Raw genomic sequence first — 21,282 nt, 5'->3', positions numbered from 1 at the left:
GGTAGCGAAATGTGCTCTCCCAGCGACTGCACTTTTAGCCACCTGAAATGAGGGGTTGCCTAAAGGCCAAAGGCTGGCCATCAGAGATAGTATATTGTGCATAATCTTGTGTTTTCCTGATACAAGTTGGAGGTTTGCTTCACAACTTGGATCTGGAATTGAAAGATGAAGGATTATTCAAAGATTTTAGCTATGAACACCATCAGAATTGGGCCCATGCTCAGTGCTGTAACTCTGATGATTAGAGAGGGGAGCTTTGTCAATGATTAGTACAAAGGCTTGAACATTGGAGCTAAGGGATCAGAGCCTGTCCAAACTAAGCAATATGGGTATCAGCAGTGAGTGTTTGCTTAGAGGGTAGGGTGTTAATTATCAGAGAGGGTTTGTCCAAAAGGTATAATGTTTTTGACATCATAGGTAGGTGACTTGCCCAAAGACTTAAATTGTGGCCTTCATAAATGGGAACATATGGAAAGGGTTGAACATGTGCCACCAGAGATGAGTGACTGTTCACAGACTACAGCATTCATCTTCAGAGATAGGGCCTGCAAAAAGGCTGGCCATCGGGTCAAGAGTGGTGAAAGTTTTTCCAAAGATCTAAGGTATGACCATTAGAGAAGTAAGACTGCCCAGCGGGTATTTGTGACCACGCCAGCGGGGTCTTGGGACATCGTTGGTTATCATAGAGAGACACCTTACTAAAGGCTCAGCTATTGTTCACTATGCGTTATTTTTTTCTCCAAAGTCTAGAGCAATTCTGTGAAGCAGTAATGTAGTGGTGCAAAGATGGAACTTTCAGTATCAGAGATGGCTTAACCAAAGGAAAACGCCTTGACAATCAGAGAGAGAACTTGTCAAAATGTCAGATATTTTGCAATTGGAAAGGAGTGTTTTTTTTAGCAAAGTGTTTACAGGCAGAACATAACTCAGATGTTAGAGTAATGACCATCAGCCATGGAAGCTAATCCAAATGGCAGAATTTTAGTCATTTGAGATCTAGTGGTTATTAGAGATGGGCTAGTCCACTGACAGGGTATTTTGCCCTCAAAGATAGTAACTTTACCATTTGCTGGAGTATTGGATTCTTAGTTTCCAAAGGTATGAGCTTCAGCTAAACAAGATAGAAGCTTCTCTAAAAGGTACCATTTTGGGCATCAGTGCTAGAAGTGTGTCCAGTGCACTGGGCTCTAATTGTTAAAGATGACTTATTTAAGAGGTGACGTTTTGAAATGGGAGATGGGGACATTGTAAAAATTGGAAATTCGGCCATAAAATAGGATTTATTTTCGAAAATCGGAATCTTTTGTGATCTACCAGATCAAAGATAGGTGTTGGCTATGATGTGAGCTTGGTTGTCACAGAGGGGGCATACCTGTGACCGGGCATGTTGGTCATTAGAGCATGAGGCTTGTCTATAAATTGAAAAAGGAAGACCTCTGGTCAAAGATGGGCCTAGTTCAAAAGTTGCAATTCTCATAAGAGATGAAGGCTAGTTTAACTACTGAAGTGTTTCTTTTGTCATTTGAGATATACGCTTGTCCATAGCCTGGAAATCCATTAGAGAAGAGTGCATGTTGAAAGGATACATTTCTGGTCATCAGAGAAGTCCATTGCATGAAGGCTGTTATTTGTGACAAAACTGTGTTGCTGCACAGTTAGCCATGCAGATCATGCCAGCATTAGGGTTATGTTAATGTCTCTAGGTGTCGCTCGCACTAATATGAAAACAGCAATTTGAAGGCTTCGGGCATATTTTATTTCACAGCAAAAATAGGCATACCATAAACATAATAAAACTGCCTTGTAAGTAACCTCTGATCTTCTTGCAAGACACCACTATCATCTTACACAAATATAAATAGCAAGGGTGACAAGATCCCGCCATTGCCACAACAAAGCTTTGGAGTAGTCTCTCAGATTAGCAAGTCTATTTGGTTTGAACGGTTTTCAGATGAGCTCTGAAGAAAGGAACTCATGTGAGTTCCTAGAAGAACAATACAAAATAAAGGTTGGCATGGATGCCGCGCAGTCAAACAAATGCCAAGCTTGTCTATGGTTCTCTATGCCACAGCCAGTTAGTCTATCAGAGGCATTGGCATATTGAGAATCATCCCTCTTCACTTCTGAGAACCTGGGGGCATTTTAGCAAGAAGCTCGTTAAAATTAGCGCGGTTTTAGCAGCAGGAAACTGCCGGTAAAACTGCGATAATGGGCTTGCTAATATGCGTTATAGAATTCCAATAGAAGCCCAGGTTAGATGTCCTGCACATCTAACCTGGGCTTCTATTGAAATTCTATAACGCATATTAGCAAGCCCATTATCGCCGTTTTAGTGGCAGTTTCCTGCTGCTAAAACGGCGATAATTTTAACGAGCTTCTTGCTAATATGCCCCCTAGAGTTTCAGATAGGCCTCTGTGTTCTCCTGACATTTGAGGGCCTTGAAAACCACTTCAGTTTATGTTGGTACTAGAACAACACCCCTGCCAATAAGAAAATTATACTCTTAATCGAGACAAATGTTTAACGTAGGTCATTATTTGATATAAAGTGCTTTACTCAAATCTGCAATTGTCCTTTACAGTTAGTCTCTAGGTGTATTATTTCAAAGCCTGAAGGAGTATTTGATGTGCCCATTGCTACAGGGTATCTAAATAACACAGATCCCATAAGGGTAAGAATGGCAGGTAGAGTTTCAGGAGCTCATAGATTTTCTTAGGAGTCCACCCCAGGTGTTGCCAAATGTTGTGATTGCAGACTACCAAGACTGACTAATTTTGACTTCACCTCTTGTCTATCTTTCAACACTGTATGCATCATGTCTTCTTATCTCAGCCTTGTAGATTATTTTTCATTCATGCTTTCTCCCATTGTTGCGGTTTTCCTATCTTTCTCTTCCTTGTTCTTTCACCCTTTTCTGCCTTTCTGTCTCTTGCTTCGGATCAGTCTGATGATGAAAACCAAGTCGTAAACTCCAGAAATAAGTGTTGGTGTTCACCACCTTCAATCTGGGTCAATAAATGAAGCACTGCTGAAGACAGTGCTTTTGAAGTCCTCTTCCTCTCATGCGCTCAAAGAGCTTAGTCGTTATACATTTTGAACTCAAAATTGACCCTTGAATGTTCCAACCTTACTAAATAACGGAGTCAAGAATTTTATTTAAAAATGTGAAAAGTCGATTACCACAACTATCTGGCTACATAAAAAATTGCATTTCTGTCGTGTTGGTCCGAATAACTTTTTTTAAAAATTGCATACTAAGCTAAATTTCTTTTTGCACACCTTAAAGTGCTAAATATGTGTAATTATAAGCTAAATAGTACGCAAAATATTTGAAACAATACTTTTTCAAATTTTTCATGCAAAATCAGTTAAAATAAGCTACTTAGTAAGAAAATTATGCTGCAGCAGGACTTTCCCGCAGACCCTTTTCGAATAAGCTAAATATTTATAGGATTTTACTGTGAAACATGAAATAAGCTGAATAGTAGGCATAGATGTCTGGGAATAGAATAGTATTACAATACGGTTAACATAAGCTAAATCTGATGGAAAATATTTTTCTAGCAAAACGTTGGAGGAGTAAATAAATAAAGTAAAATATGTTGTACATAGCGCGGTTTATCTTACTTCTTCTAAAAATGGGGGAGGAGCATAGAAACATATGTGGTACACGTCTGGTCTCCTGTCCAAGGCATGCTCTGCATGGGACTTTTAAATTATGTTCTCACACCATTAGACATGCACTACCAAAATGGTCAAAATAGTGAATCAGATTGTCAAAAATACTAAAATTACAAAAACATATATTTTAGCGTGTCTCACCCTAGCAATTGGTGGATCATAGAAAGTGCAAAACTGGGCACAGCTAGTTCAATTTCTTTGTTTAGAAGGGTGGATGGTTCCATTGTGCACACCCATGTTGAGCAGAACACCACAAAAGCAATTTGTTGCTTACTGGAAATATACTGTAGCATTCCATGCACATCCTATCAAATTCTTCAAGGAGACTTTTGTAGACCAGCACCACCAGGTCACTACCTTGAGATTTAAATTTTAAGATTTGAATTCTCCTTTAACTCAGTTTTCCTTCCCTATACTCTAATCCTATTCTCAAATCCTATTTCTAATTGAAAACTCAGTTTTCATCACAATCCCAGTAGTAATCCTAATACTCATCCTTGTTCTAATCCAAATAAAGGGAAAGATAAAGGGAAACATCATGAGATAACAGGTAGTAATATTTTACCGTAACAGCCCTGTACCAAGTGGACCACGTTTTGGAAATTAGCCAGGATAATGGAGAGTTACTATCTAATTTACATACTTTACATAATGTGTTCATTCCACAATGCATCTGGGCAGCTAATAAATACAATGAAAAAACATGTTCATGATCTTTAAACATTTTGAGAGGAAACCATAGCTGTTTCTTCTTTTTTTACAGCAAGATGTAGTAGTAATTTTGCTAATTTAACAGACATTCACTTTCAGGCTCAGAGACATTTGTTAAAGAGACTCCTTGGTTAGAATTTGTTGCGTTACCTGTGATGTGAGCCACGATAATGCTGACCATAACTATGCACCTAACAATTCAAGTCCACCCATACAGTAATGGGACCTGGACTCCCCATTGGAATGAAACCTTAACTCAACTGCCTAAAGTATTTCCCAGTCATTATACCTGCTCAGAAATCCCTCTCTGCGGGAGGAATGCTCTCATTATGCTTGTATATTTGTGCATAAAACACAGGACTCAAAAGTAGTAGTGTTTGTTATGTCAGTAAGGCTAGTTACATGATTTTTACAGTGGCCAGGGAGTCTTAGCTTCCTTCTTTAATTGTTCTAGAGGCAACAATGTTTTTTTTTCTTTGAGGGAGAATGTTCTTGAGCCTGAGAGCAAAGACAGAGAATGCCCGTCTCCTATTTCATTGCTTTTGTTACCATCTGAATATCCAGATTTATAAGTGTGTAGCTGCAAGTGTTTCAGAGAAAGGGGAGAGGGACAATTCATCAGCAAATGAGTCTTGTTTTAAAATAAATTACTTTGCACATAATGCATTGTATTTTTAAATGGATGTGTAGCCTCTCAAGTAGAACCAGCATAGCTCCTTTTTGGGTGAAATAAATGTGTTTGATCTCCTTTGATCATGAGCAAGCAATAAGCAGCAGGAAGGCAGGTTCAGAAGGATATGCAAATTAGGAGTGTGCTGCCCCACTGATGACTGATGGGACAAAGGTGTGTACAATAGATCACAAAATGGTGGTAGAAAAGCAGGCTATTATCTTGCAGGAGAGTTTCAGTTGGATCCAAGCTGTTTGTGACTTTCTGCTCACAAGATGTCCTCATTTAGTTCAGCAGAACAATTAGAAGCAGGCTTAGATGTATGTTCATGCAGAGGCTGGTGAAAATGTAATGTAGGGTGGCCACCTCTCTCCAGGTTATTAAGGACACTGGTTCCAGCCCTACTGCATTCTCTTTATTTTGATCTTCTTTTGCTTCCATTGAAATTACAAGACTAACACACCAGTAATTAATTATTTGTATGTGAAACGTTCAGGACAGGTGACAGTGTCCGCAATGATCTGGTGTGATTTGGTCAGCCTGATTTGGCATGAGCATGTGCACATTGGAATTTCTCACCTTGTAGTGGGCAGATGAGTATCCCTTTCTGTCCATTAGGTAAAAGCATTCTTTTGGGAGGAGAAGAGGAAAATGACAGAATATGACAGAACATGTGTTCCATATTTCTTTTATACATTATTGCAATGTAAGTAGCACCTCAGGGCACAAAGAAAAGCTCCAGGTGGTTTTATCCACAGTGATTAACACTTTCTCCAGAGATTAGTTTAGCAGAGCCAGCTGGTTGATTCACAACTTGGAACTAATGTTGTGGAGGAAGGACAGAACATGCCCATACACGAACCAAGCCGTTAGACTTATATGAACTGTCTCTAAACGAGTATTGCGAGTAGAGTACAGTGAAGGGTACCTGTTTTTAATGTCTGCAGACTCCAGCCCCTGAGCATGTGTAACCCTGGGAAGAGGCATTGGCATGTACCAGCTCAGACCGGGACGAGACATTTCAATGCATTGAATTATATTTCTATATGGTATTACATTTCTACATGGACCATGCACATCAATGCACTAAATTATACTTCTATCTCTAAATTGGGGTAATAAATGTATTTAAGTACTTCCCTGTTCATGTAGGTGATTATGTTTTTAGTGCTGTCATTAGACATGTCTGTCCCCTGACAGTATTGGGCATTCTATTGTACCAGCCAGTTAAACAAGCAGAATTTATCAAGACGGATGGGCGGTGGACAGGAGCACATTTTACTGTGTCCCTTTGTTAATATGGAATTTGGCAAAATGTGCATCTGTAGCACCTGGCAGCTGGCCACAGTGACATATCTCCCTTTTAAAATATAGCTTTCTGTCCAGAAGTAGAGTTACGGACCTGAGAAAAAAAACCAAATAGATCAGTGATAGCATGCAAAAGTTTCCACATGTGAGCAGGAGCCACCAGGGAGGCACGAGGCAGGATCAGTGATTTGCCAGGGCTGCCACTGCATTTTCCTGACAGAATAGTGACAGTTTATAAGAGTATGCTGCAAACAGTTTGAGTTTAAAGGATGACTAAGGTAGATTGGTGGAGACCCAGAGTTGATTTGGGCTCAGGCTTGTTTCCAAGTCAGAGCACTTTGAGAATTCAGCTCTCAACTGGGGCAAAATTCCCTTCAGGGTGCTTCCAGTATGGAGCTTTTATCCAGATTTGGAAGACTAAAGGAGACCTGAAAAGGCTCAGCTGACCACCCTTGCTGAGGAGCATCTGCTGGTTCTCAGAAAAATAAATGAGAAATCCAGTTATAAAAATATGTTATTTGTCAGTCATTGCCAGCAAGAAGTATACCTCAGAATGAATGGCAACATAAAGGGATAACTAGAGTAAAGTTGGAGATTAAGCAGGCTCACCACATGCTACAATAGGTGGAGAAGTAGACAGACAAGTGGCTCGTTAAAATAAAATAAATTAATGTTCTCATGCCACCCATTACCATTGCATCTCCAAGATCTGCAATGTACGCTTGGCAAAATCCTACTTGACACAAAAAATTAATAACTGTTTCCTCATCTGCAATAGTGCAGATGAAGAAAATAGATTTTTTATTTGCAACAAGTCACAAATCAAATCTGTCAATTGAAAGAAGGTCTGACAAACTCTGTTCTACTCGAATTGCTCATATACACAAATAATATAATGGTGAGAAAAAACACTTTAGGGAAGGGTGGCGGCTACTATTCCTCCCTTGGGTTATATCGAAAGATCTTTCCCCTTTAAAGGGAGAGCTTAATTCTCTATAATGTAGAGATGGTTGTACATGTAACCTAGCAACTTTCTTGGACCTCTATTCCATGTTATTATATGTGATAACAATCCATGAACATTTTAATTACATTGCAATCTTCCTTATGGTTGGTATTTCAAAAGAACCACAGTTTCTTGCTTGAGCCATATTCCTGTATTTACAAATTACAAAATTCATGCTTGTGAGTTCACAGTCTTTACATATATTCATATTGTATTTCATTGTACAATGAAATACGAGCTATAGAACATTAAACTCTCAGTGTGAAGGGAAAACTAATCTCTCTTAAACCACAAAAACAATTTGCACAAGTATAATCGTAGTCCCCATTCTCCCCCAACATACAAAAGTTCACATTTGCAGATCTTTATAAAAATACGTTTCTGCATATTAATTTCAGCTTGTAGATTTAGAAAGATGTCAAACCCCAATAAATTGTGCCTTCAAAGGATTAGTGTCTACTACAATGGGGAGTGATCCAGTTGAGGTGGAAATCGCAGTGATCAAAATTGTGTATTGAAAAATGTGTTCACCTCTACACCATAAATTCTTTAACAATGTATCACAGATTACGGAAATTGCCATAATCTGTGATTAGTTATTAAATAATTTAAGGTGTGGGACTAAACACACTTTTCAATACATTCAAAGTATTAGTGTCACCCACTGTTGTCATTGCAACTTCAAAATTAGGATTCTCTGAAACTTGCATTTAAGATGGACTTCTGCCTCCTAGGATCCCTCATAGAATAGAGCTGGAGACCAAAGATTTCTGTAATGGTACATGCCTATGTACTCAAACCTTTCAAAGAAAATTAAGAACAAGCTGAAAATTAGATGTGTGAATTACAGCATTTACCCAAAAGCTCCAGCCCCCTCTCATCAAATTCAGGTTAAAATATCCACAATACTACTAAAAAATCAAATATATAATAATTTATCTGGAGAAGCAATGCAATCTCAAATTGTAGTCATTAACTGTTGAATCCCATCACTCGCTAATGGATACAGCAATAGAAAAATACAGAAAGTGTTCAGAGCAAGTTGGAAAAGCAGGAAAAAAGGTTTGTGCTCTATGTCTATCACATTAAATACAATATGTCTGTCATCTGAAATACAATAAAGCAACATGGTATCCATAAGAAAATCTGGGTACAGACATGCAACAACAGAAGTGATTCTCCAAGAAGATTAACTTCAATCTAGATTTCATCTAATTTAGTAAAATGAGGTTGTTACGGATCCCCCTCATGTTGGAGCCCTATAAAGGGACCATTAGACATGTTCAGGTTTCTTATTGTAAGGTAAAAAAAACGTACATAAAGCAAATTTATGATAAAATTGAATACACCCAAAACATGAGATAACATGAAGGTATCAGTTCATCATGTCTTCAACATATATTGACATACAAATTATTGTTTAAAACTCTTGAGGTAGTATCCAAAAAAGTCAACATCTTATTAATCAGAGACATTAATTAAATCATTTTATATAGCATACCATTAGGAGCCCATTATCACAGGTGCTAAACACCAAAAACTTCTGCTATGGTAGGCAAAATAATCTTTTTTTTGAAATTCATTCATAGTGGTGTGATGGGTAGACCTGCAATCTGCTTCTAAAACAGGGGAAGGCCTAGCATGCTGTCGGGCTAGGGCTGATTTCTTAAATTCAATACCCCATCCTTACACTTGTAGTTAATCTCAATCTCTCTGCCACATAGTGCATGAGTGTTCCCTATTTTGTCTGAGTCATCTGCTCCTGTTGGTAAGCTTTCTTGTTCACTATTTCTCTGTGAACCCCCAGTTGTATTCAAAGATCTCTGAGTTATTGCTAATAAATAAATGTGTTGAAGTCAAATTTGCAGATGCTGACACAGTCGCCCCCAAGAATGGAAAGTTGTTTAGCTACTCGATAAAAAAGCTTTATTTCATGAAGCAAACTGAGGGCCATATAACATACTCTTTAACATCAATTGATTTACGATAATTCACTACTTTTGAAGTACACTGAGACCTTTTTGTTAATAAGGCTTGATCTGGATTATCTATTCTTGCTAATAGCAGTCATCAGCATACAACAGTATCTGGCTGTCGCTTGCCCTAGAGATATCAAATGTAACTCCTGCAGAACTACCATTGGGTTGTTTATATACAGTTTAAAACATAGATACTCAAAGTATGACCCTGGGGCCGCATGTAGCCCTCCTGACCTTTAAATGTGGCGCCCTGGTGACCCGCAGCTCTGGGCTGTTGTTCACTTGACAGATCAGGAACATTCAGAAAGTGGAAACGGGCATAAAGGTTTTCTGGTTTCACATGTGGCAATTCAGCCACCATATGAGCCTCTTTCCCTCCCATGTTATACATTAGAAGGTAATGGTTTGACTTTAATTCTTGGTGCATCAGAATAAAGCGTTGGTGTCAGACAGGAGTCTCAAGGCTTGATTTGTTGTCCACACCATGCATCTGCTTCACATCTCCCTATGCCCACCTTTCATTATCCTGACTCTTGCTCTGCTTATGCTTCAGACTTCTAAAGTTAATACATATAACTTGGTATTTTTCTGAATTCATGCATGAAATGGAGACAACACAAGCCGGAAACACAGAAAGATAATCCATGCTCACTGTTTCCGACTTGCGCTGTCTTAATTTCACAGATTAATTCAGAGAAATACCAAGTTTTATTATTAACCTTAAGAAGTCTGAAGCATACACAACGGATGTATGGCTCTGTGCTGAGACAGCGCAGCTTTTCATGATAAGGTAACTGGATTGGACAACTCTCTTTTAGATGACTGGAACCCACAATTTTGCATATTGTTTAAGGACATTGTTTGGGATCAGATTTTCATAGCAGCTTTTTAATGGTGTCTTTATAGGACTAAACAAAATAAAAAAGCGGATTTATTTTCTTTAAGCTGTGGCATTTGGGGTATAGACACCACCCAAGATTTGAAACACTGGGATCCAGGTGGACCACCAACCACATGCCATAAGCCAAGAATGCTTTTAGATGGAGTTGGAAGAAATAGACAGCCTGTGCATTTGGCTGAGAATAGGGTGTTTTAGGATATCCTAAGATAATACAACTCCTTGACCCAATTAGGACAAAACAAAGAGACAACACTATTGACTGGATATTCTTCACCAAGATAAGATCTTCCTTAACAGACGTAATTGGGAGGACTTAGATATGGCAGAAAACTGCAGCTGAATGTTATGATGTGACTCCAGATCGAAATATAGGAAACCAGAGCCGCACTAAAGTAAATGGTTGGAAGATTTTTCTGATATTGCCTGGCCAAAACCTAAAGTGTTCATTTTATAAAATAGTTCTATACCTGGTAAGGAACATTATAATGTTTTTTCAAAGGAGGTCATAAAATACCATACATAAAATCTATCCACCTTTTTTTAAAGTCTAAATAGTTCCTTCTGTACATGTTATAGGTAATGACGTTCACACCGACAGCAATTGTAAGCCAATAGCTAGTTGAGACGGCAGGCTTAATCACAATAATTTATTAATTCTGAGAGCAAGCTAAAAGTCAGAACAGTCACTGGGATTTTCAGGAGTCCAATATACACACAGGGAGGGGATCAGAAATGTACGATACACTTAAGCCAAAAATACTGGCTGATAACCTATGCAGGGTGCTTCGAAGGCTTTAAATATGGAAATATTTTTTATCTAGTCTGGTCAGCCAATTGGAATTGAAGTTTATGACTTCCTGGTGCATACTTCTGAAGGTCTTTCGGCTCTTTTTGACTTTACAGCGTTACAAAGGAGCTTAAACAACAAAATAATTATTGTTCAAATATATTTGTGGCAATATCAGAAAAATAGTAATAAAACTGTAGTTCTCAACTAGTGTAGGATTCAACGAGAGATTCGATGGGTAAGGTCTGATTGCAGCTGTTTTTGAAGAGTCAAGCATTGTTTACTAAAGGTGTAGATCACTGGAGACATGTTAATGGCTACAGTAAGGACATAGTTTTTAACGACCTACAATGATTTAAAAGTTGTGGGGTATTTTCATGATTTAGGAGTTTGGTGAATAAACAGTGTCTCTTCTGCCAAATGTAAGCTTTGTGAGCTGGTGCGGAGGGGGGGGGGGGTAATTCAAGTGGGTACGTAGTAGAGTGGATGCATTTTCATTATCACTAGAAATCATTTGGACAGTTAGTCACAATGATATTTTGGCTAAATCTGGTTACTCTCTGGGAGGATTAACAACCGTCTTGCAAATACAGTAGTTCAAATTTAAATATTTTGTGGTGTATGGTGAGGGATATTTTCTTTTCAACTTTGTTATGTAAAGACAGAAGCCATGTTTCTGGGGGTTTTTTGCCGTTTATTTTCAGGAAGAGTCTAGGAGGCATCCGATCCTTTGCTTTCAGATTCTGGTGCTTTCCATGTAACTGTTTCTGAAGTGTTAGAGAGATATTTCAATATAGAAAGGCAGAAATTGAGGTGTTTTGGCCAATGTTTGTAAGCATTGGTGTTTGGTTGTGTGAAGTCCCTTTGGCTGGAATCCTGGAGTGATAGAATTCACACATGTTATGAGGTAACAAGGCTCTCTTTTGTTAAGACCTAGGGTGTCAACTTTTGTTCTGACCAGACTATAAGTGCATAAATTGTAGCGCCATGATCAGTCCTTTTTAGAAAACTAGATCTAAAAAGATCAGGGTGTTGTACTAGTTTCTACAAATTGTTTTAGATATTAACATGGCAAAAATAATTTATAAACATTGCAGCATGTTAAATTTAAGATCCTATCCACATATTGATGGACCCTGAGAGCAGTAGCTTTTCAGTGGATACATCCTAGAAATAATTATCTGTGGAAAAAGAGGAACATTTGTTTTTAAGTCATTTGGCATTCGAATTGAAATATTCTAAAACATCAAAAGTGGTTAGGGATATCTGAAAATATGGCAATGGCAAATAACTACATTTTCAAATTATAGGTTGATGTTTAAAGTATAGCTACCTCCCTACTTTGTTTATGTTCGTGTCCATTTAAAAGAGGAATGGAGCAGATACATGGGACACAGTGTTATATGAGGTAGTAGTGAACAACTGAGTTGGGCATATGGCTTAGAACAGGCCAAGAATTTATTAAAATAGTTCCACCATGGCTTACGAGTACATGTGGAGACTTTTGTAAAAGACTATCCTCTTGATCACAATGGCATTTTAATATCTCTATTTAAAGTCCAGATATCAAGGCCAAAATGACTGGGTGTCTTCAAAGGTGAAATGTGTCTGTATATTTGTAGGAGGCAGACCAATTCTGCTTTCTCCTTGTTGAATTATGAACTTCAAAAAAGCAGTGCATGTTTAGTGCTAGAACATGTAGCCACTGTGCCTCACACATTAAATACATGTGACATCCCAGTAAAGTAGGTAATTCCCTGTCTTTTGTGGAGAGTTGCTTCTTCCTTTAGGACATATCTAGAACACCAACAACACTCTAAATCTCAAACCTCCTCAAAAGTATATTTTTCTAGTAGCTCTGAAAGACGTATTTACCGTTAACAGAAAGATAATGCCCACTTAACAGTCAAAGGCCGGCAGTGAAGGTGTTAAAAATTATACATCTTAAGTAAAATTCTTGAACGTCATACATGAAGTTGTTTATCATCTGAATGAGATACCATATCTTCTTGTACAGTTCCCTTCATCGATGGACTGGTAGATGTTTGATTTTAACAGCATAAACCTAGGGCCATAACAAGCTAAAATTGCTGTAGAGACCTGCTTGATCAATTATAACCCTTGTTAATAAACAGTGTGGGTCGGGCCATCTACTCAAAAGTTAATTGCACTCCTTACAGTAAAAAAATGCAATTAGAAAAAAACTTGCGTACGTAAGGCCTTCATAGCTGTCCTCCTCTCCAAACTTAGCCCCTTCTAAAATAATTATTTGTATTTTTTTAATGTACACCAACCAAGTATTGGCCAAACTAAGTGAATACAGTGAACCAGATGTGTCAAACAGAACTTTAACACTGGGCAAATTACTACCCTCAATAACATTTTGGAAGGGCTGGGAGGAATTTGCTAAATTAGCCCTTAGGTTTAGTGCCTAAAAATCCATACATTTCTGAGGACTTCTACAGAGGAACAAATGAAATATCCAATACATCAGAGTCTGCTACGGTGCTCAGGAATTCCATTTCTCCAAAGCAGCAAAACCATGCCTCTGGCATGTGTACAAAACTGGACCTGATTAAAAAAAACACTCAGGCAAAGTAAGCAAATATATTTGATGCACCGCCTGAAGAAATGGCAATCAAAGCACTAAGCCAGGAGAAATAACACCACTTTATGTACTTTGCTAATTTCTGGCCAGTTATGTTCAGAAAGACTAACACTGTTCCTGTGCCAGTTAATTCCAATATGAACATCAGCATTATGTCATTAAACCAAGGTGTTGCCAGCACATGCTAGAAATATCACAAATACAATAAGTGAAGCTTACCTTCTGGGTTTCAACGTTTAATTTATTAACTGAACCAGAGCTAATCATTATGGCTTTTGTATGGGGGCTGGCTTGAGACGGCCGACAAATGATTTAATACACAGTAGTACAGGGGACTGTGATTACTCACACTAACCTTTTGAGCACACAGTGTCTGTGGGTCTTAGACCCAGGTGATGGGATCTAGTGTACTGAGGTACTCCTCCCTAAAACTATGTTACATTGACAACTGTAGCCCTGAAGAAGTCTGCTGCAACACTGTCAGTTTACACGAAACATGTGTAGGCAAGGGCGAAGTTAAAAAGCAGATGTGGAAATAAAGAACAAAATGTTGATACCACAAACTCAACCTTGAATCTTTGAGTGCTCGGAGACTATTTTTCATCTTTGGAACTATATTTTAGGGTTCTGCTGAAAATATATAATAGTGCTACTATCTACTGAATGTAAGCTGCCACAAGTGCTGTTCAAATATGCGTAGCTATGCTCAATCTGCCAGCCTGTGTCAGTGGCTCGAGCATGGGTGGGCAGGGTCGCTGTAAGACCTCAGGATACCAGGACTGCTTCTTGAGATGCTAGGAGTGGTGCAGGCAACTTACAGGCTGAGGATTCAATAAGTAGAATTAGCCATCATATTACAGACCCTGACAAGATTCCCAAGTACATAGAGTACACACTGACGTGCCATTCTCACTCTTGCCTCCCCAGAATGTAACTCAAACCTTTGCATACAAGTATCCACACTAACACAAAGTATATAAAGCACATTGTGTTATGTTGATTTCAATTCAACACTGCAACTGTAGGGAAAGGCAAATTCTCCCTTTCCTCTCCTCTGGTCCTCCTCCTTTTTCTCATCATCTTTGTTCAAGAAGTAGGCTGTAACATTAAATGAATTGGGGAAAAACAGGGGCTTTTGACAGATTTTGCATACCAATATAGCAAGATTGAACTACGCCTGGAACCCTCTGAGCCCAAATTCCGCAGAGCCCTCAAAACACATCTGTTCCGCCTAGCACTGCCCTAGCTCTTTTTCCCCTATCTTTCTCCCTTACGAAAGCAATTTTAGCGCAGGGACACGCCGGTGAGCGTAACTAAGCGCTTTATAAAATTCCATAATAAATAAATAAGACCACAGCTTTAACTTTTCCCTTCCGTCCAGTCATTAGGGGCTGAATACCACAACAGCCCATGGTTTCACTTTGCCTCATTGGAAACAGCATGGGTGTAGCAGGTGCAGTGGCACCGGGGTCTAGAGCTCGAGGGTCCAGTGAACCCTGTTAACTACTGTATTTTACTACAACAACAGCCTTGAAATAAGTCCTTTTCCTTGCACAAGGGCCCATGGCAGCCATGCAAAGATGCTTTTAAGGATAATACACTGGGCAAAGTAAGGGAATTGTCGATAAGATATCTCAGAGAGGGGATGCTGAGGGATAAAAGTAAAGTAAATTTACATACAAAATACAACCCTTTCTAAACATCCCTCTCTGCGTACTCAGTTCACGTTTTCATCCCTTAATCCAAGCCAAAATGCTTCACAATTCTGCATTATTATTTCTTTTTTCATAGACTCCTACTCTTCCATTGCACTGCTTTCAGTCTACAGAGGGTGTCAGTTCAGAGGTCTCCTTTATTGGAAAGATGTTCTTAGTTTGCCAGACATATAGTAGTTTTATTTTAACATGTGTATGCAGAATATTTAATTGACCAATCTGTGCCTCTGCTGAACGCCATCACAGAATCCTCTTGAACATGATTGTAAAATAAAGCCCTCTCATCTTTGCGTCATCAGCACCATACCTTCCACTTCATCCTCCAAGCATCTCACCCATCACGCCCTCTTCGTGCCCTTGATTTGCCATGTCTGCTTACACCCACCTTTCTTTCTTTTCTGTTTCAGGGCAAGTGTAAAAAACACCCGTAAATCCTTACGTTCGGAAATAACTCCAATTCTGGGGACGCAAAAAACACAAAAACAAAAACGTTTATAAACACCAATAATAGTACTTCGGCCACGCCCAGCACCTATAAAATCAACATCCTCTTGGGACCCGAACACAGCCACCAGCTTATTAGCTTTCTCCTATCTTCTTTTGTGCACATACTAAAGCCCTGAGGTCTGTACATTTTTTTTAAATTATTTTCTACAAATGACTTTTTTTTTTAATTCTTCTGTTTTGGACAGACCACAAAACAAATATGGACACCCAGCAGCAACTATGCTAGAATGCAATGAGGCGGCAGCTGGGATTTGTGAAGTCAGCACAGACGCCCACGCCTTGCTCTGTGCTTGCTTTGGTTCTGTGGCAGCAAACGGTTGAGGGCAAGAAGGTGTTAAAAGCTTTCCGATGAACAGGTTTACTTTCCTCCGGACACATCTACCCCAATGGTCAGAAAAGCATCTCGTGCCTTCTTGTTCAATGAACGGCTTCTGTGAATATAGAAAAAAAATGGGAATCCCCAATTCAAGGGGACTTCTTACATATTTGTCAAAAAGGATTAACATTTCTGCTCACCTTCCTGCAGTATGTTTCAGGAATATGGTTTTCGATTGAAATTTATAAAATTACACAGTTAACCTCTCCTCCTGGAAAGCAAAATATACTGCCTACAAGACATGACATAGTAGTTTGCTTTGCTGTCCTACCTTCAAATTTCAGAAATAAACATGGCCATTACAGGTGAACCATTAAGTTCTGATTTGGGATTTCTTTTCTCAGAAGCTTAAAGTATTATTTGTAGCTAGTGAGAACTCTTTCTTGAGAGATCATTTATAGGATTGGTTTAGGAATGATGTCTAACTTCATCTAACACAGTATCAATACCCGAAAGAGGGACACACTGTTGACAATGGCTTAATTCCCCTAAAAAAATTCAAAGTGTGCTCTCAACTGATGGCATTTAATTTTATTTCTAATGGAGTGAAATTGGCACAATTAAAACCTTACATCACAAAGTGATGATTAAACTGAGATTGGATTGGTAGGATACTTTTTGGAATATTTACAAGACAAAGACCATATTTAATAGAAATAAAAGATTAAACACACGTGAATATTAATCAAAGAAAAAATGTGCAAGAGCTTTTTAACTGTGCTCTACAACTTACAAATGCATCATATGTTCAAATGTAGGTGTTGCCTGTTCTTCATTCTGAATTCCTCGAACATCCTGCTTTTTTAATTTTGTATTACCTGCATACCAGTACCATTCTGTGGGCTTATATTTTATTATCATTTTCTCAAAATGGGAAGTAGGGGAGACACAGCATTTATGGAATATTATTCAGAATGTCACTGTGCTTGCTATTTCAAAGCTTGCTTGGCATTCATAAGTGTTTATAAAATTCTTAGAATTTCAAAGAGATCAGCCGGACCAAGTAAAAGAAATGAAATGACTAGAAATGTCCAATATTGTTTTACACTGAAACTGTGTTTTTGAAAGCTTTCCAGGTATCAATTCAGGCTCAAGTTTCATATTAGCATGAGGAAAGCTATAGAGTCATTCGACCTTTGGGTTTTTAATTCTAAAGTAAATACTCAAACGATGCATTCTGTTCACCAGCGACATACTTACTACAAAAGAATTTCATGTCTGAAACATGCTTCTCAATCTCTTTCAAAAGTAATTACGTTTCAAAGTGTCTGTAACTCCCTACCCAACACTCTTTCCCACCAAAAGAAATTATGTTTCAAAGTGTCTGTAACCCCTTACCCTACACCCCTTCCCACCCCTCAACAAGGCCATTACATGTCTACTATCTCTTTCTGTTAGATTGGATGCAGAAACAGCTTTTCACAGGGTGGACCAGAAATTCATGTGCGTAACAAAGTAGTAGAGACGTTGCGCAATATAAAAAATCTAAATTACCATAGGACTATATATAAAAGTGACTTCTTACATTCTCATCAGCAACAGGAGGAACCTGCCAGTAGTTTGAATACATTGCATTAGAAAGGGGTACCAATGACTCCCCTGATATTTGCGGTTTTTAAGAAACATTAACTCATGCTCGAAGCCTCATGGACTCTAAGATGGTTAAGAGGTAGACAATGTATTATAACATTTGCCCTGTTTAGTAATGCCACGATAATCAGCAAGAACGACCCTTGCATTTGATACTTCAACTAGATTGTTACAAATCACCACTATTAAAAACTAACAGAAAAATATACAACATATGATGCAGGCTTATCCCTCTGTTTTAGTCCTTAAGAAGCCTATGTCACAAATAGATATAAAGAGATTTAGTCAATATCAATAAATATTGAGATTTAATTAAGGTCATTTTTGCAAATTGCATGAGGTCTAAAAAGACTAACACAAGACAAACTAAATAGATATTATTGGCAGCAAGTAAAAACAATGATGCTTCAAAAATATGTTTTTTAATTTCAATACTGCAGATAAAATTCCCAGACTTTAATTTGTACAGTTACAATCACTTTTAAATAGTCTGGCCCGAAGGATCACATGGTAGTCTCCTAAAACTGAAAGGTGGGTCGGGACTATCAAATGTAATTTTGTAGTCCTCCATCCTGAAAAGACATCTAATGTTTAGGTTTTGGCACAGAACTTACACCCCTGTTTTGAAGCTGGAAGTTTGTTGGTCTGCAGTAAACAAGTTGTTTCATTATTTTGAAGTGAAGTGTCTTAAAAGACAGTGAGGCAAGCAGGTACAAGCAAGAGGTGCAAAAACCATTGAAGTCTTGAACCTTTACTTCTGAATTAGCTCTTTTTTTCACATTGTAGGAGAAAGACAAAGGCAAGATTCTGAAAGGAGTGTGCTAATTGGTCTACATTTGCACCAATAGGATAATACATTTGATATAGGGATGGCTCTTCAGGATATCCATATGGGAAAAATTAGCATGTAATGAACATACTAATCAGAATTGATCATGCATTCCTTGGTTCGTTTGAAAATCCAGCAGAGACCTAGCCTTAGAAGAGCGTAAGTGGGAGAGCAGGTCTAGAGAGGATTAATCTTTTGATCTTAAATTTCCCAATATCCAAATTCATATTTTGAATTTTATAGTTGGAAGTTACACAAATGATGTAAATGCACTTTTCTGTCTCGTCCAAGAATAATTCTTTTCAACGTTTCTGTATCACCTGCTTTGCTTCCCTGCTGCGTGTCTCATCTTTGCTGTCTGCTTTTCAAAAATGTCTTTTCCAGCTTTGCCACCTCTGCTTTATTGCCATATTACTTCTGTGTGCAGAGTCTATGGTGGCAATAAATAATAACAAAGCTGCCACTAGCGTTGAAATCCTCCTCTCCATACTGCATTATATTTGTAGATGTAAACATTAGCATTAGCTTGTGGGCCTAAGCCTTGCATTAAGAAACTTTGAGTTCAAGTCCTTACTTCAACAGTTCGCACTTTGTGCCTGTGGACAAGAGTGCCTCTTCATATACCCTGCTTGGTCAGCTGTAAAACTGAACTTAGAAGCCGTGCCTCTAAGACTAGTTACTGGTGCAAGATAAAAATCATAACCATTGTATGCCAGTATTATTTATTTATTTAATGTTATGGACATTTGGGGCCTATCCTGATGTTAGTTCTGTGATATCCAATTCACTTTACTCTGCAGAAACCTTACAGTGTAGTCCTCAGGGTAAAATGTCTACATAAACTTGAAAAACAACCCAGTTCCCATTAAAACTGCAAAATCCCCCTGACTGAGGTTCATCCCCGTCGTCCGGACGTGAACGGTAAATCTTTCTGAAATTAATACAAAGTCGAGATTAAGAAAACACAATGCTTGTCTTTACATTTGCCACCTACACAGATTCATTCCTAGAGGAATATAGTATGTCAACTCGGTAGTCTCCTTTTCAGTTCATCTTCTCGAAGATATCCTGTAGCATTTCTTGTATTGCGTTGAGTCTTGGCAGGGCAGAAGAAGCTGCAATCCACCACTGTCATGAAACAGTATGGTAATCTGAAAGGTAATGGATGAAGGGCATTAGCACAGCCTTGTGGGACCAAGTAAAAGAAAGGCATGTTGTAATGAAAGCCAGGCTTGACTTTATTTGCATAGCAGTGAGGATCCCAAACCGAAATATCTGGTGTACTGCCAGTCAGGGCTAAAGTACAGATTCTGGAATAATAAGACAGCGTGAGTATCTTTTGGTGCTAACTATGGTGCTGTCACAGAGCTGCTGGGATTTCTCTAATACCAGCCAATGATATGCTTCAAGTAGAGGGACACTGGCACAGTAATGTGTGGCTCCCAAGTGTACTAACAGTCAATCAGGTGCAAACAATGCTGCAGAGTGAAGTGCATTGCTATAATTAGTTGTGTGCAAATTCTGCAATAGTGTGGGGTGGTTCTGATTGGACTGAGAGTTGGAAGCAGGGTTATCTGGCACGCAACATTTAGCGACAACTGGGGAAACTAGGGTTTAAGATGCCATGAAAAACAGATATATACACTTTATTACAGACAATGAAATGTAAACATCACTGACGTCTCCCTTTACCTTACACACTGAAGATACAATCAACATTATTTTACCTCTTCATATTGATAGCCATGTCCTTCATTTAATCAGTAACTGAGGGAGGCAGGATCCCTGCATCTTATAAGTAAATAAAGGAGAGTAGTTAGGGGCCCAAAAACGAGCCATGTGCTGAACCACTTTCCAGTGAGCCTAATGTTTGCATAAGACATTGATGCTCATGGAAGCAGAATCCCCCATCCAACAGACCCATTTTTCTTCCCCCATTCAAAAGAGTTCCTCTCATTGGAGGCTATCTTCTCGAAAGTGTAATAAGAGAGCCAACTCGAGAACACACTTGCTGGAAGTACCACATGACATACTGCAGTGCCAGGAAAATATACTGTTTTCAACAGTGAATAAATGATCATCTGTGAGTCATGAAGGTCCATTGTATCTTGTGATAGGGAATGGCAAAACGACGGCTAGGTATCGGGCAACTGACCACATAGCATGCAGGATCAGCCAGAACTAGAATACAAGGACTGCTGGAGGCGCTGATTTGAAGGGTAGCTTTCTAGCTCGCCAAGTCCAATAAACCACTTTGATACAGAATGCTCACATGCATTCAGTGATTGAATGCAAACTCAATTAAGTGTCATAAACTAAAAGTCAATAATAAAATGCAAGTTCAACGAGTAGCAAAACTCATCTTCCCACTAATGGGTCCCCTGCTCCTGTTGTTCGCCTAAAAAGTCTCTGAGGTTGTATTATGGCATACACAATACCCCAGCAAAAGTGAACCCTAAGAGCACCCTAATGTTGTATAGTCACACACTGCTAACCAAAGAGGTAAACTTCATTTTAACTATTTAAGAAGTGATTAATGGCATCATAATAAAGAAGTCCAGACTGTACCCTCAATAATCAAAAATCACATCCTAACTAGATAAATCGAAGAAT

This window comes from Lissotriton vulgaris, chromosome 9 (genome assembly GCF_964263255.1).
Source record: "Lissotriton vulgaris chromosome 9, aLisVul1.2, whole genome shotgun sequence".
Classification (NCBI taxonomy): Eukaryota; Metazoa; Chordata; class Amphibia; order Caudata; family Salamandridae; genus Lissotriton; species Lissotriton vulgaris.
The sequence above is the reverse complement of the archived record's forward strand: the minus strand, read 5'-3'. Positions refer to the sequence as shown.